Source organism: Pleurodeles waltl, chromosome 8, assembly GCF_031143425.1.
Source record: "Pleurodeles waltl isolate 20211129_DDA chromosome 8, aPleWal1.hap1.20221129, whole genome shotgun sequence".
In the NCBI taxonomy this organism is placed as follows: domain Eukaryota; kingdom Metazoa; phylum Chordata; class Amphibia; order Caudata; family Salamandridae; genus Pleurodeles; species Pleurodeles waltl.
In genome coordinates this window covers 60,399,210-60,413,994 of record NC_090447.1, presented here as the reverse complement: position 1 = coordinate 60,413,994, position 14,785 = coordinate 60,399,210, and positions in this window count along the sequence as shown.

Below are 14,785 nucleotides of genomic sequence, written 5' to 3'. Positions count from 1 at the left end.
TACCTACCAGTAGACCATTGCCATTTTGTCAATCCTGGAATCGATGGTTGATAGTTGAGTGTCTGCAGGTGTAAGCATCATGGACACTGCTGGGATATTTTGATAGGATGTTGGAGAAAATTCCACGGTGGTCCACAATGGCCTGCTCATCGATAGAGTGGGTATGTTTGCAGTTCCTATAAAGGTGTTTAGTTGTGGCAGGAGGGACAAGTTGTACATGAGTGCAGTCCATTACACTCACCACATGCAGAAAGCCAGCAATTTGATAGAATCCGTGCTTGTTCTCCTGCTGTAGTAGCTAGGTGTTGGGGAACCGAATCTGGTGGGATGTGAGGCAGATGAAGGCGTTTAGGACCAAAGTAAAGATAGCAGAAAGGGATGGTTGTGATATCCCAACCAATGGTACAGCAGTGGTCTGGAATGATCCTGAGGCCAGCATGTGTAGGACAGCCAGGAGTCTGGTGATGGGTGGTATGGTTGTGTGACTTTCCACTCTTGCTGTGATGTCAGGTGCAATGTGGTGGAGCAATCATACAATGGATTACCACTTCAGATGGAAGAGTCTGATCACCTCTTCTTCCCCAAGGCCAAGGCTGGAAGTGCACTGACAAATATCTTCTCCCTCCTTCTGCTCTGCCTTTTTGGCTCCTGTAGTGGTATTTGACGTTGCTGTGGTGGTGCTGGAGACCCTTGATGTCGTCGCTGTTGTCTTGTCCTGGTGCCAAACTGTAGCAGTAACAGGTCTATGTTGTCCAGTTCCTTGCTAATGTTACTTCTGTTTGTTTCCCTTGTGTAATACTGGCTGGGCCTCCTTTTAACGCCTAGTCTGACCAAATGTTGACACTAATAAGACTTTGCGTAATTTTGTGGACCCTGTCCTATGCGTGCATTGTTTTTACATTGGCTTGTAAATATGGCACTAGTGGCCTATCGGCATTTTTTGGGAGGGAACGCCTACCTTGCATTTCATTGTCATAAAACGACATAAGGTGAGGTGGCGCTCCCAAAAAATGATGCAAAGTCCACGATTTTGTCACTGGACAACTGTAGCAACAAAATTTAGCTATTGCGCTGGGTTAGCGCCACTTTGGCATTAAAAAATGGCGCAAAGGTGGTGCTACGTTTTCTTAAATCTGAGCCTATATTTTCCCCTTTTTACAAAAGTTATACATTAGCTCTGCTGTTGTCCTGTTAGAGCCAAGCATTTTCTTAATAATCAACTTTCCAATCTCAGTTTTCCCTCCTCTGTCAGAATTCCTACTCTAATGTCCTTTAGAATGTTTCCATACTCCATGTCAGAGGCTTGATAGTTTTCACAAGTTCCTTGTATTAAAAATATGGCCAAATGTTTACATTGCCAATACTTCCTATTGAGTTACAAGTGTCTTCATGAGAAAGAGTTTTGAAAACAGACTGTCCTTTTACAGGAGGTTGTTGTAGGCGGTCTCCAAAAACAATCAAATTCTTTCCTCCAAACAAGATGTCAAATTCAGTTTTTAATACCCGTTGCATTCTTAGATTAACAAAAGCAAGCATTAGACTTGAAACCATGTTTATCTCATCAATTATCAAAAGCGTCATTTTCTTTAGAACTGTTCCCACCTCATGACAAGCTTCACAAGATAACTTCTGGTATTCCAGTTTATTGTCATGTTCAACTGGTAGCATGAGTACTTGATGTAGAGTAGCTCCTTTGTTATTATGTGCAGCTAGTCCAGTAGCTGCTTTTGATTGTGTCCCCGTGGCAAATGTGGGCCAAACTACAACTCTGGGGGTTACCACACACTAATTTAAATGCCATCAGAATGATCTACTCCGATACCTGGGTGAAGGTTAAACTGGGGGGAGGCTCTCACCTATCTAGGGCAGTTAAAACAACAGTCGGGTTAAACAAGGCTATGTATTGTCCTCCACGCTCTTTAACCTGTACATAGCAGATCTCCCTGCCAAGTTAACCGATCAGTCATTTCATTCTCCTTTCCTGGGTGGCCAACAACTATCTAATATGTTAAATGCAGATGATCTATTACTAATTAGTAACACCAGAATAGGCATGCTAAAACTACTACACAAATTGGAAGAATATGCAGGAGCAAACAAATTAGAAATCAACCATAACAAATCTAAAATGATTTCTTTAATTCGCAGACCCACTACCCAACATAAATGGTACTTGATTGGACCCATTAACAGCCATAATGAGAGCAAAATGACTTCCAACCCTCGCCTATGAGACCGAAATAATGAGGGGGATGGAAGCAGACTTCCTAGATAAGCTACTGATAAAGACATACAAGCGTGTTTTTCGGCTACCCGGGCGTACCTCGCCAGCCCAGGTCAGACTGGAATTTATGCTGGTCAAGCAGTCGCTAGTCCGTCCAGTGGCATATACCAAATGCTGTTACAAACTGAGTTGTGCCCCAAAAGGGTCTTTAGCTAATCTAGTCTGGCAGGAAATTGTCTCAGAAAGAGGGAATTGCAATTATTTAAGGTATCTAGAAAAGAGTAAAAGTCTTTTGAACTTAGGTGAGGTATGGGACCAGTCGCTCCCCACCCCAGCTTTTAACAAAGCTGTGAATAAATCAAGTACATTACAGAACTGGCTAGAAGATAGGGAGGCTCTGGCTAAAAGGGTGCATAGTTGGTTGATTCTTAATTCTTATAAAACGTTCAAAGAATCACCACTTATGCCTGGCCCCTACTCACGGAAAATCAAGCAATGCTTTCTAAGACTCTGGCTGGGTGAAGTTCCAACGCCAGACCTCATGCCAAAATTGAAGAAAGAGCCACAAGTAGGTTCCCAGGAGTGCCGTCTATGTCACCTGGCAGAAGAAAACTTGGTGCTCGTGGTCTGCATCTGCCCAGCTTTGGCTGCTGAAAGAAGACTTTTACTGAGAAAAAAAATTAAATGGTTTAAGGATCAGATCCTGTAGACAAGCATTAATCAAAGCTTTTAACCCACAAAATACCTTACTGAATATTAGGCTGGTTCAATTATTGGAAATTTTTTCATTCAAAACTTCTGTCTCCTGAAACAACCTAGTCACAGGGAGGGTGAAAATGGCAATAAAATCCTTTAACTCAGTGTGAACACCTTAAAGAATGCAAGGTTCTAAGGCATTATTGCAGGGTGCTCAGCCAGTGCTGAACCAAATGCTGCTACCAAACAATCGGATCTAAGTAGAGGCAAACCAAACCTGTAGAATGTATCATGCCATTTTCTTCTTACGACTTACACTGTACTACAAATGTTTTACTGCACCAATATCGTATTATAGAGTACTCAGCCAGTGCTGAAACAAAGTATTGTACTAACATTCAGATTCAAGTAGGGGTAAACCAAATCTGTAGAATGTATCATATCATCTAGAGCTCACAACTTTTTACTGTACTGTACTATACCAAGTCTTACCTAAACAATTCCTTTTGGTTTTGAGAGCAAACTTGCCAAACTCAACCTGTCATAGGCTTCATAGGACCCCATTCCCCTATGGGAAAGCATTTTCAATCTAAAGGAATACCATTTCTTGCTAAGACTCTTCTCTGCAAAAATCTGCTACCCATCTCCTTCATCTCAGTTCTTTCAGATTTTGTGATGTGAGATGTGACATACTGAGCCACAGCGATGGAACTGTCTGCAACAAACTGTATGTCCATGCTAGTATTCCACATTTTTAAAATCACAGGATTGTAGCCATTAACATATTTAGAATCTTCAATTCTTTTTAAGTGATATGTGTTCTTTGGTGATTTCCGTGTCAGAGTATGTCGGACTGAAGACAAGAAGCTGTTTAATCTTCCTTTTGAAATGACAGGTTGTGAACATCCAAATCAACATCTTGTATGAAACTTTTCTTTGGACTTGTACATACGACAACAGTTCTTCCCATGTCTATGTGTTTGGAAATGCAAAACGTGTTCTCTAAGCCCTTTTTCACAAATGTGTTTTGTTATGCTACATGTGAAATACTGGTCTATAGAAGACAACACAGACTCATCACTTTCTGCTCCAAATGTAGGTGCATCTTTTATCCATAGTAGCATGTGAATGTGAGGAGCACCTCTTGTCTGGTACTCTTTCCGCCAAAAGAAATCACTTAATTCTCCAAAAGGAGGATTGCTTTTATTCGAGATAAAAGCAAGCATAGCTTGCAACCTGTAGTTGAAATTTCTACGAACATTAGCAGGGTTTGATAAGCACAGTCATCCTGCTGTCTTTAAATTGATATCTTTTATGTTAGAATTTGCTTCTCTCAAGGATTGAATTAGGTCATCCCACACATACTTGGTGCAACTCAATGTCAAAAACAAGGTTGGTGGTCCCAGGTTTCTCAGCATACACTTCCGTTCTCCAAGACACTGGAACTAATATTCTTTGGTGCCACGTTGGCATGCCAATAAATTAATCAAGTTGTATTCTACGTTTTCCTCCTTAATTTGCACTTTGTTAAAAGCTTGTGCAGACACATTTTGAAGATTAACTCCTGTTTTTAGAAGTGATTCACTGCATACAAAAGTCCAGACAAGTCAAAATATAATTGTGTATTCAGCTGCTGGTAGTTGCATGGGCCAGTCATCATACTGACCTCCAACTAATGTGGGAAACAATTGAGGGAAACAGCAAGCCTCTAAACTGTTTTCCCACATGCTCATAGGAGCTCCTTTAGCTTGCTTCATTTGGAAAAGGTCTATAGCATCACCGATGACTTCCTTAGAATGTAGTGGATGGAGACTGTAGTGCTCATGTATTTTTTCTGATCAGAATGGATCTACTTTTTCTATTTGTCTACTTGGTAGAGTACTGTCAACATCATCAACATTTGCAACATCGGGCACAACATTATCATTTTTGTAATAAACACTATTTTGTATCAGGTATAATGTTGATTGTTTAACTTTCTTAACATCAACTAACTCTTGCCAAATTGTTTATTCTTAGTCGGTGCTCCATTTACCAGAATAATAAGGGGATCTTCATTGTCTTTCTCTATTCCTATAGTTTCAAAAAGTTTTTGAAGTATAATGGCAAATACACTACTCTTCCTTTAAGGCTTTTCAATAAGTCTGTACTATGCCTTTTACCTGCTTTTGGTTCCAATGGTATAATCGCAGCTGTGCAGATTGTATAAGTATAGATTTATATACATTTAAGTCTGCAGCTAATCTGGAATAGTCACAATCTCTAAACTATTATTCGGTACTATAGCTGGTAGTTGCTCATCCTCTAACTTATCATAGCAGTACTTTCAGAGTGGACAAGTCAAAACGCTCCTCTGCAAACAAATAAGTAGCAATTCTTGCTAATTTTCTCTGTTTTCTTTCTTCAGTTCTGGAAACTAATTCTACACTTCGTGTTTGACTTTTATGAGTGTGTCTGCAGCAGATGCAAACATACTTTGGCTTTTCAGAACAAGTTGTATTAAACTTTATAATTCATACAAAATTCTCAATAAGAATAGCTGTGTTCTTTTCTTCAATAACTGTACCTACCAATTCCTCTCCTAGAATCTTCTTCAGGACCAAAGAAACAAAAACTGCACATCCTCACAAACTTTTACGATCTCTTGTATGGTACCATGCGAGCATACTCAATATATCTCTCCTAAACATAAGGCTGGAGTCTTCACGAGGCAAACTTTCCTAACTAAACTTCATATTTTTGAATGGTGAACTGCCAACATCCTAAAGTGATAAAAAGTGCCTTGGCATATTTTCTTGGAGAAACATGCTAATGGATGTCCTTGCAAATTGGTATGCATTCTAAATTTGCATGGATCTTGTACTCGTAATTTTTTTTTTTTTCTCTTCAGGTTTCTACATCGAAAGTCACGTATAAAAGTTTGTAATAAATCAATAGATCACTGACGAATGCTGCAAATACTACTACAATTCCATTTGTAAACAGGGCACTGTCTATTCCTTCCCTGAACCTCTCCAGCTAGCACCTCTTCCATATTCCTAGCAACAATCGCCTCTTTTTCAATAGGGCTCCTATCCTTAATCCCATAACATCGACCATTTGAATCAACTAGATATATTTATGTGTCCTCTTGGAAATAGCCTTCTTCATTAAAGAAAGGCTCTGTTCTTGATTTATGTTTCAATTTACCACTATATATTTTACAAAAATTAGTGTTCTTTTTCTTTGGCTGCATCTTTTCATACAACACCATTTTACCCAATGTCCTCGTTCCATTAATATTCAAAATGAAAAGCTTCCTCTTCAAGGCAAATGCCTTATCAACTACAGCCTCAACACATTGTTATTGTTTCACTGCTTCTCTTCTGTATTTCTTCATATTTTTAATGAGACTCTGAATTACCCTTGCACAAAACATTCTCACAATAATTTCTTTGAACTGTTGCTGCCTTCTGGTTGAGATTTTGGATTCCTTCTTAGTTCTAGTCTGACAACTTTTTTTATTTTCTGTGACCGATTTAAAAGTGTCCTTTTTGCAATCTTCATTTTGTAAACATTTGAGTTCCCACAAACAGTTTTTACAAATATTTTGTTTTTCTTACCAGCAGCTCTTTCTTTTTGGTGACATTGTCCACATGTTGTACTTGTTTTTCCTATCTTGCAAGTAGGTACTATAATTTTCTCAATTAATTTTTTTCAGTTTTTTTCTTTGGCATTTTCAGTATGTCTTGTAATGCACAAATACATCTAAAAATACCAATATGTGTACTTTCTCATCAAATACTACTCAATTTTATATTACAACCGTATCAATGTAATAAAATAAATTGCATCACTATATTGTCACACTCTACATGTCTTAGATTAGTGTTTAAATAATAGTACACCTCTCTCTGTTATCATATGAGTGACTGACTCATTGTTTCAGTTTATGAAAGAATGTGGGCTTCACTGCGGTACAGTGTGTATCAATGTATGCTTGGGTATCTTCTCACCTACATTAATGTTTTTCTCGGTATATTACTCTATATATAATTGTGACCCTGGGTGTGTCAGTATAGATATAAGTCTATGCCTGGGAGTTTAATTGCATATGTAAATAATGCATCGCTGTTTTACTGTACGGATTAGAATCTAAGTGGGTGTATCAGTGTATTTATAAGTGTGTCATTATAGGTGCTAGTGTGTAAATTATCATATATATAGTGTTTCACTGAATCATCAGACTTCTAATTTGTTGAACCCACGTGAATATCCTGCATTCACAGCTTTAAATTAAAAATCTACAAATTCATCAGGTTCCTGCACCAACTTCTTTCAAATCTATTTTGTTACTTATCTTTAATTGATCCCATTTTCCCTTTTTTCTATCTCAGAGGCATTCTGCAGCACACAAAGAAATAGGACAATACCTCTCATGATTGCTTTTGTATAGAATGGTATCATTACCAGCTCAGAAAAAAATGTATTGATACAACACAGGCATCCATGCACCATAGTGAAATCCTGTCTGCATTAGTACAAGCCACAAATTTCTGTATTGTTGCAAAGATAAAGCAGAGAAATTAACTCTATCTTGTACATACAGTACATTTCTCACATGTTGAAGTGGGGCAGGACAAGACTACAAAGATCTTGCTGCACTGCTTTGCAGGATAGGCCTGGTAAATGAGGCCCTATATGTCTTTCATTATAAGCAAAGATAATTTTTACTATAAGTAATTTACATCCTAGTTCAGACATAACCTCTATATAGGGAAAAAGGAACTATAAGTGTTTCTAAGTTTTCAAATATCAACTCAACTTATTTTTCAAGCTTGAACAAAAAATCAATAGTACTATATTGAAAGCATGGTTGTAAATCTTGTACTTTTATTCATTCTATAAAATGATACCTCTATTGCTACATACATAAAAAATATCAAAACCTCTCTGCCTATACCGGACTTAAAATAGTCCGGTATAGGCACTATATGTATATAATATGCACTTTTATTACTTGTATTTACAAATACAGCTTGGATTGAAACTCATTCTGTAATTCACATACCTGTTAATAGCATTCATTGATAGATAAAAAGGTATCACAATACACCTTCTAATCATTTTTTTACAACAATGAAAAAGAATGGTAGCCCACTCTTAATCCAAGCAACCAGTAATGACAAACTGTTCATCTTTGCTCTCAGTGATACTGTCCTAATTATCTCATCACAAACTCTGTTTCATCTTTTCTTTATGTTGTGCCACATCTGAATGGTTAGTATCTGTTAACCCTTTCTTATCTTTTTCATTAAGAAGCCCAATTTGCTACTGTGTGCTGTTGGAGTCGCAACTCCGCTGCGGCGCCCAGTGCAGCCCGCCATTTAACTTTGTGATGGAGTCACAACTGCAGTCGTAGTTTGAAAATATGTTTCCCATTATATTTTTCCACAACTTCTTCAACATTTTACATCATGTAATATCACTGAAATGGAAATATTAGTCAATGTATTTTTTGTATAAGAATACAACTCTTATTTTAAAAAAATGTGTGTCTTTTTATAGTTCACCTTCCCCCACACTCTTTCACCTCAGCTACCATAGCGACCTCCTTTAAAACACTGTACTATACCAGTAGTTCAAAGGTTCTTTGCATTTTTTTTTATACCATAGTATCTTCAATATCTGCTGTAGGAGGTGAGGTTGACTATTACAGAATGCTAGCATATCCAGAATGGCTTTACTTCATTATGGAGAAATAAGAACCAACCATTGATTGACTAACTTACTGTTTTACACCACAGCCAATTTTGTATCTACCAATCTATACTGTAAGCAATATCCAAACAAAATTAAACAGTTTTTTCAAATCCACTTCTCCTTCCATTTGTATCTACCTCACATTTACAAAACTCATCCAGATGCAGCCTAATATGCTATTGCTCCTTCCTTTCAAAATGTTCAGAGTGTGGATTGTAGGTCACTACTATGTTTATTGGGCTAGTGAGTATGCTGGAAAAAGTGGCATTAACACAGAGAACTGGGTTAGCCTAGTGTGACTAGTACGTGGCTTGGCCAAAGAGGGTTAAATTGGCAGCAATTACACCCATTGGCTCAAAGCATTAGGGATTGTCAACCCCCTTGCCAGTCATGATTGTGCACTGTGATGTTAATGACCTGTGCACACTGACTGGAGTAGAACTGGAAATCCTAATAGATAACTTTGCTCAAGTAATGCACCCTTTCCCTTTCACTGCGCTTGTCTTCTCTAATATATGCCAGAAGCAGAAATGGAAGTGGTCATCTGAATTCTGTCCACAGATAGACAAAGCCAGGAAACATGTTAATAAAACTGGTTCTTCCTATTTATGAAGTACACTCAATTCTTCATCCTGCTTAAGACCATTAGGTTTAAGAGTCTAGAAATCCAAAATTAATTCAGACTCTCTCTTTCTTAATTGGGCACCTTGATTTCCAACCCTGGGGTTCACATTGATTTGTTCAAATGATAGAATGACAATTTCATACGATTATTGAATTGACATTTTTCAAAATGCCTTACTACTGGATATATATGGTCTCTATGCTCTATAGCACACATATGTTCTAACACTTGTTTCTTTACCACACATACAGTGCTCCCCACATAGCGCATTGAACATACACACTCAAGCACATAGATTACATATTGTATACTGCCTGTGATTAATTGTTATATGGGGCGCTTGTATCTACCAATGGTTCTATACTGCGTTTACAGAGCAGCTAAATTTGCATGCTTTGCACAGCCCACGAGGAAAAAATCCTTTTAGTTCCTTATTAATTGATCTCAAAGTAATGTCGAAGTGTACCAGAGTGTCTCGAAATGACTTAGTTTTGCGGTATATAATACTCGGTTTGTCACCAACTCTTTTTCCAACTACTTTATAATTTTGCAGGATATCCCAATGATTAAATAAGATCTTATTACGCATGCCCATATCATTGTTGTAGGCTAGACTCATTCTAGGTGTAGAGCTGTCAGTTGGTGTCCTTATATTAGAAAATAAAATATTTTCCCTAGTGCCACACTTTACCTTCCTACAGTCTTCCTTTAATATCCAATTGGGATATCCTCTGTTCTTAAATCTGTATACCATTGTTTGTTTTTCACTCTGAAACACAGACTCAGTGCTGCAGTTTCACCTGGCTCTAAGGAGTTTGTCATAAGGTGTACTCTACTTCAACCTGTTGAGGTGTCCGCTAAAGGCATGTAATAAACTGTTTCCTGCGGTAGGTTTTCAAAACAGTCTGGTCTCTATCTTGTCCTGTTCAATTACTGCCACTACATCAATAAATTCTATCTGTACATTACTCGTGGTAAGGGTGAAGTTCAGATTATTCTCATTGTTATTCAGAATCTTAACAAAATCTTTAATTTCCTCATCAGAGCCATACCAAATGATATAAAGATCATCAATAAAACGTAGCTAAAGGACTGCTTTTTGACAGTACTGCTGTAGCTCATCATTGTTGAAAACTTGTTTCTTGCACCACCCAGAAATAGATTTGCAAAGCTGTAAGCAAAACATGTGCCCACCTCAGCTCCAAGGATCTGTTGATATAAATTACCGTTAAACAGAAAGATCTTATTTTCAAGGCACATTTTGATCATTTCTACAATCATAATCTTATGTTCTAACAACTAAACTGGTCTTGCTCGTAAAAAATGGTAACATGCCCTTTGCTGCTCATGGTCGATAACTGTATACAAGGACTTGACAACTAGTTACCAGAAGCAGATCATCTTCTCAACCTATCCCTGTAATTCTCCATAGAAAGTCCTTAGTGTCCTTCACATAAGAGGGGAGAATGACAACAAAATCATGGAGAATGTTGTCCACATATCTGGATACATTTTCAAAGGCACTGTCTCTCAATGACACTATGGGTCTCCCTGGTGGATTTTGGCTATCTTTATGGATCTATAGTAGAAAATACAGCACTGATATCTTGGGATATTCCTTCTTGAGATAACTGTATTCTTCCCACTCAAGGATACCCTTGTCTGGCCAATCAGTTAATTTATCCCACAGAAATGTTACACTCCTATTGTATGTTTCTTTTTCAGTTCAAGTATATGCTGTTGTATCACACAATTGTCGGTTGGCTTCAGCTATATATTGGTCCCGGCTAAGGATTACAATATTCCTACCTTTTTCGGTAGGGCAAACAGTAATATTTGTATCATCCACCAAGGATTCCAGTATCTGTTGCTGCTCCCGAGTGTTTTATGAATGTATTTATATATATATATATATATATATATATATATATGGGTTCTCCAATACAAGAACTCCTCGGACTCTCCTGGTAGTGATGTAGTGATGCTTAATATACTTTAATTCACAAGAAGCACCTCACCCAACGCACTTCAACAGTAGCCTTGTTCACGGTAAGGAAGGGAAACCAAACATATCATACATGAATATTTTTCATACGTTGAACACTAAACGCAAATAAGGGACATCAATAGTCAGCAGACAGCCCTAAACTCTATCACCATAGCAGCCATCTTAGCCTACCAGAAAATAGTAACAGATTCCAATATTGTTGTTACATGGTCAAGCAGTAATTGCAACAAAATTCATATTAGTTATATTGGTCCATAAAATGGACAAAGCGTAACATTTAACTTAAAACAATTGCATGGATTTGCACATAATAACCCATTTTATAGTCATAAGTAGTGTTCATAAATTTCACAACTTACATGATTCCTCCAGTGCCTGGTGCATATCTGAATGCCACCCATTCATATCAAAAGCTGAAGGTGACTAAAGCCATCTGTCAACCTTGTATTCCACTCCACATCTGTTCTTTGAAGCTCATAATATACACGTTCAGTGTGTGGGATTAATCTATGGTAGAGTTGCCGGTAGTAGCAGATTATGACAAACTCTTAATATACTTTGTTCTCTATATTACCCTATTCACCTTTCAAGTCCAAGTGGGCCTGTGCTTCAGTATACATTTAGCGTGTTCCAACACACTCAATTACTGTTAGAGTCACTGAGAACCGGCCAAAACATCCTTAATGAGAATGCGTAGAAATAAGAGGAGCCCCAGCATGTATATCTGAAATCACTCACACATATACTCATGAATATTACTATTCATCACATCACATATTGGTTACAAAGTCCCCTCTTTATTAGGTCACATACCCATACAACTTTTGTTGTTCATACAAAGAGGTAGGCTATAGATAATAGTTGACCAACACCTGGGTTCTTTCACGACATACTTATAAAAAAATATTGTTCCAGAGTTGAACCCATTGTGCCCAGGTGGGCTAACTTCTTTAAACATGCCTAGTGGACTGGGGCAAGCTTTCCCACACAAACTAAGTTCATTTGCAGTTCAAGTAAAATAGTATTGTCACTACTTCCAGAGTGATGCCCATACGTTCAAGTGCCACCAAGGAGATTTGTTGCACCCAGAAATATGTGGAGCTGCAACGACACATGAGGTGAAACATATAGAGTGAACTATTGATCCCATGGTTCCACGTGTAAAAATACATCAATGATATACCACTATTTTACCCAAATTGTATATGGAGAGTCAGAAGAGGAGCAAACAAATCAAACTGTTCATCCTAAATGCACATTGAGTTGCTCACTTGAGTTTAAACCCACAGGACACAAGTGTTAAAGTTAAGAATATATCTTGATTCCAGAACTTTCAATCTGTGTTCCTTGCCCCCTCCCGAATATCACGTCTCTCATTGGGTTAATGTGACACAAAGAAATGCCTAGCTACAGGATATTGCCAGTTGTTTTTAGATACGGCCCTTTTGTGTTTCAAAATGAATGTCTTTGCTTTGTGAATAGTGCTGCCCACTTTCAAATGGCCACAGCAGCCAATATACACAAAAAGTAGTGTCACAATTGTAATTCCCCTAGATTTTAAAGGTTTGTTTGCTGCCTGTGATCCTAATCTCACTGCAGCTAGAGCTCTTGACACAAGCCTTACAATGCATGTAGCGAAAAACTCCTTCCATTGGCCAATAACTTCCCTCTCATTTGTAATCACCCCCACCCACATCGCCGGACACACGCTCGACCCCATCTTCTCCGCCAGCAACCACGTATCCTTCAGCCACTCCTCCGTAATACACTGGACCGACCACAGATGTGTCCACTTCACCTTCAGTCGCAAGACTCTCCACCTCCGCACACAACCCATCCAACGCAGACATTGGAACAAAATCCCCACAGAACAGCTTTGCTCCACTCTCAGCGACAACCAACCCACCTTCTCCATCGACCCCAACGACGCAGCCCTCAGTCTCACTCATTGGATCACCAACTGCGCGGACAACCTCGCACCTCTCAGACGCCTCCCAAGACATACCAGCACCAGGAAACCTCAATGGTTCACAGACACCGTCAAGGAATCGAAAAAAACCTGCCGTACCCTTGAGAAAGCCTGGCGCAAAGACCACACCGCAGAAAACATGTCTGCCCTCAAAAACGCCACCCGCTAACACCACCAGCTGATCCGCACCACCAAAAGAACTTCCTTCACAGACAGACTGGACAAGAACACTCACAACAGCAAAGAACTCTTAAACATCGTCAAAGAGCTCTCCAATCCTAACGCCAACTCCAACTCCATCACGCCCTCACAAGACCTCTGCAACTCCCTCGCTACCTTCTTCCATCGTAAGATCACCGACCTACACAACGGCTTCGGACACCAGACCCAGCCAACCACCACAGAACCTACTACCCCAGCCATCATCCTCAACGCCTGGACTCACATCAGCGTGGAAGAGACCAAAGCTACCATGAACTCCATCCACTCCGGTGCCCCCTCGGACCCGTGCCCACACTTCATCTTCAACAAAGCCGACGACATCATCGCCCCGCATCTCCAGACCATCATCAACAGCTCGTTTGCTTCTGCCGCCTTCCCCAAGAGCTGGAAACACGCGGAAGTCAACGCCCTCCTGAAGAAACCTACGGCGGACCCCAGCGACCTGAAGAACTTCCGCCCCATTTTGCTCCTCCCTTTCCCTGCCAAAGTCATAGAGAAGACCGTCAACAAGCAACTGACCAATTTCCTTGAAGACAACCACCTACTCGACCCCTCTCAGTCCGGGTTCCGAGCCAATCACAGCACAGAAACCGCCCTCATCTCAGTCACAGACGACATCAGAACTCTGATGGACAATGGAGAAACAGTCGCCCTCATCTTCCTCGACCTCTCGGCTGCCTTCGACACCATTTGCCACCGAACCCTAACATCCCGCCTGCGCTCCACCGGTATCCAAGGACTGGCCCTGGACTGGATCACCTCTTTCCTCTCTAACCGCTCCCAAAATTCTACCTCCCTCCGTTCCGCTCAGACCCCACCGAGATCATCTGCGGCGTCCCACAAGGCTCCTCGCTCAGCCCGACTCTCTTCAATGTCTACATGAGCCCCCTCGCTGACATCGTACGCAAACACAACATCAACATCAGCTCCTACGCCGACGACACTCAGCTGATACTCTCCCTCACCAAAGACCCCCCTGGCGCCAAGACCAACCTGCAAGATGGAAGGAAAGATGTCGCAGAATGGATGAAACTCAGCCGTCTGAAACTGAACTCAGAAAAAACTGAAGTCCTCATCCTCGGAAAGACCCCGTCCGCCTGGGACGACTCTTGGTGGCCCACGGCCCTTGGCACCGCACCAACCCCCTCAGACCACGCACGCAACCTCGGATTCATCCTGGACCCGCTTCTCACCATGACCAAACAAGTCAACGCCGTATCATCTTCCTGCTTCCTCAGTCTCCGCATGCTCTGAAAAAGCTTCCACTGGATCCCCGCCGACACCAGAAAAACTGTGACC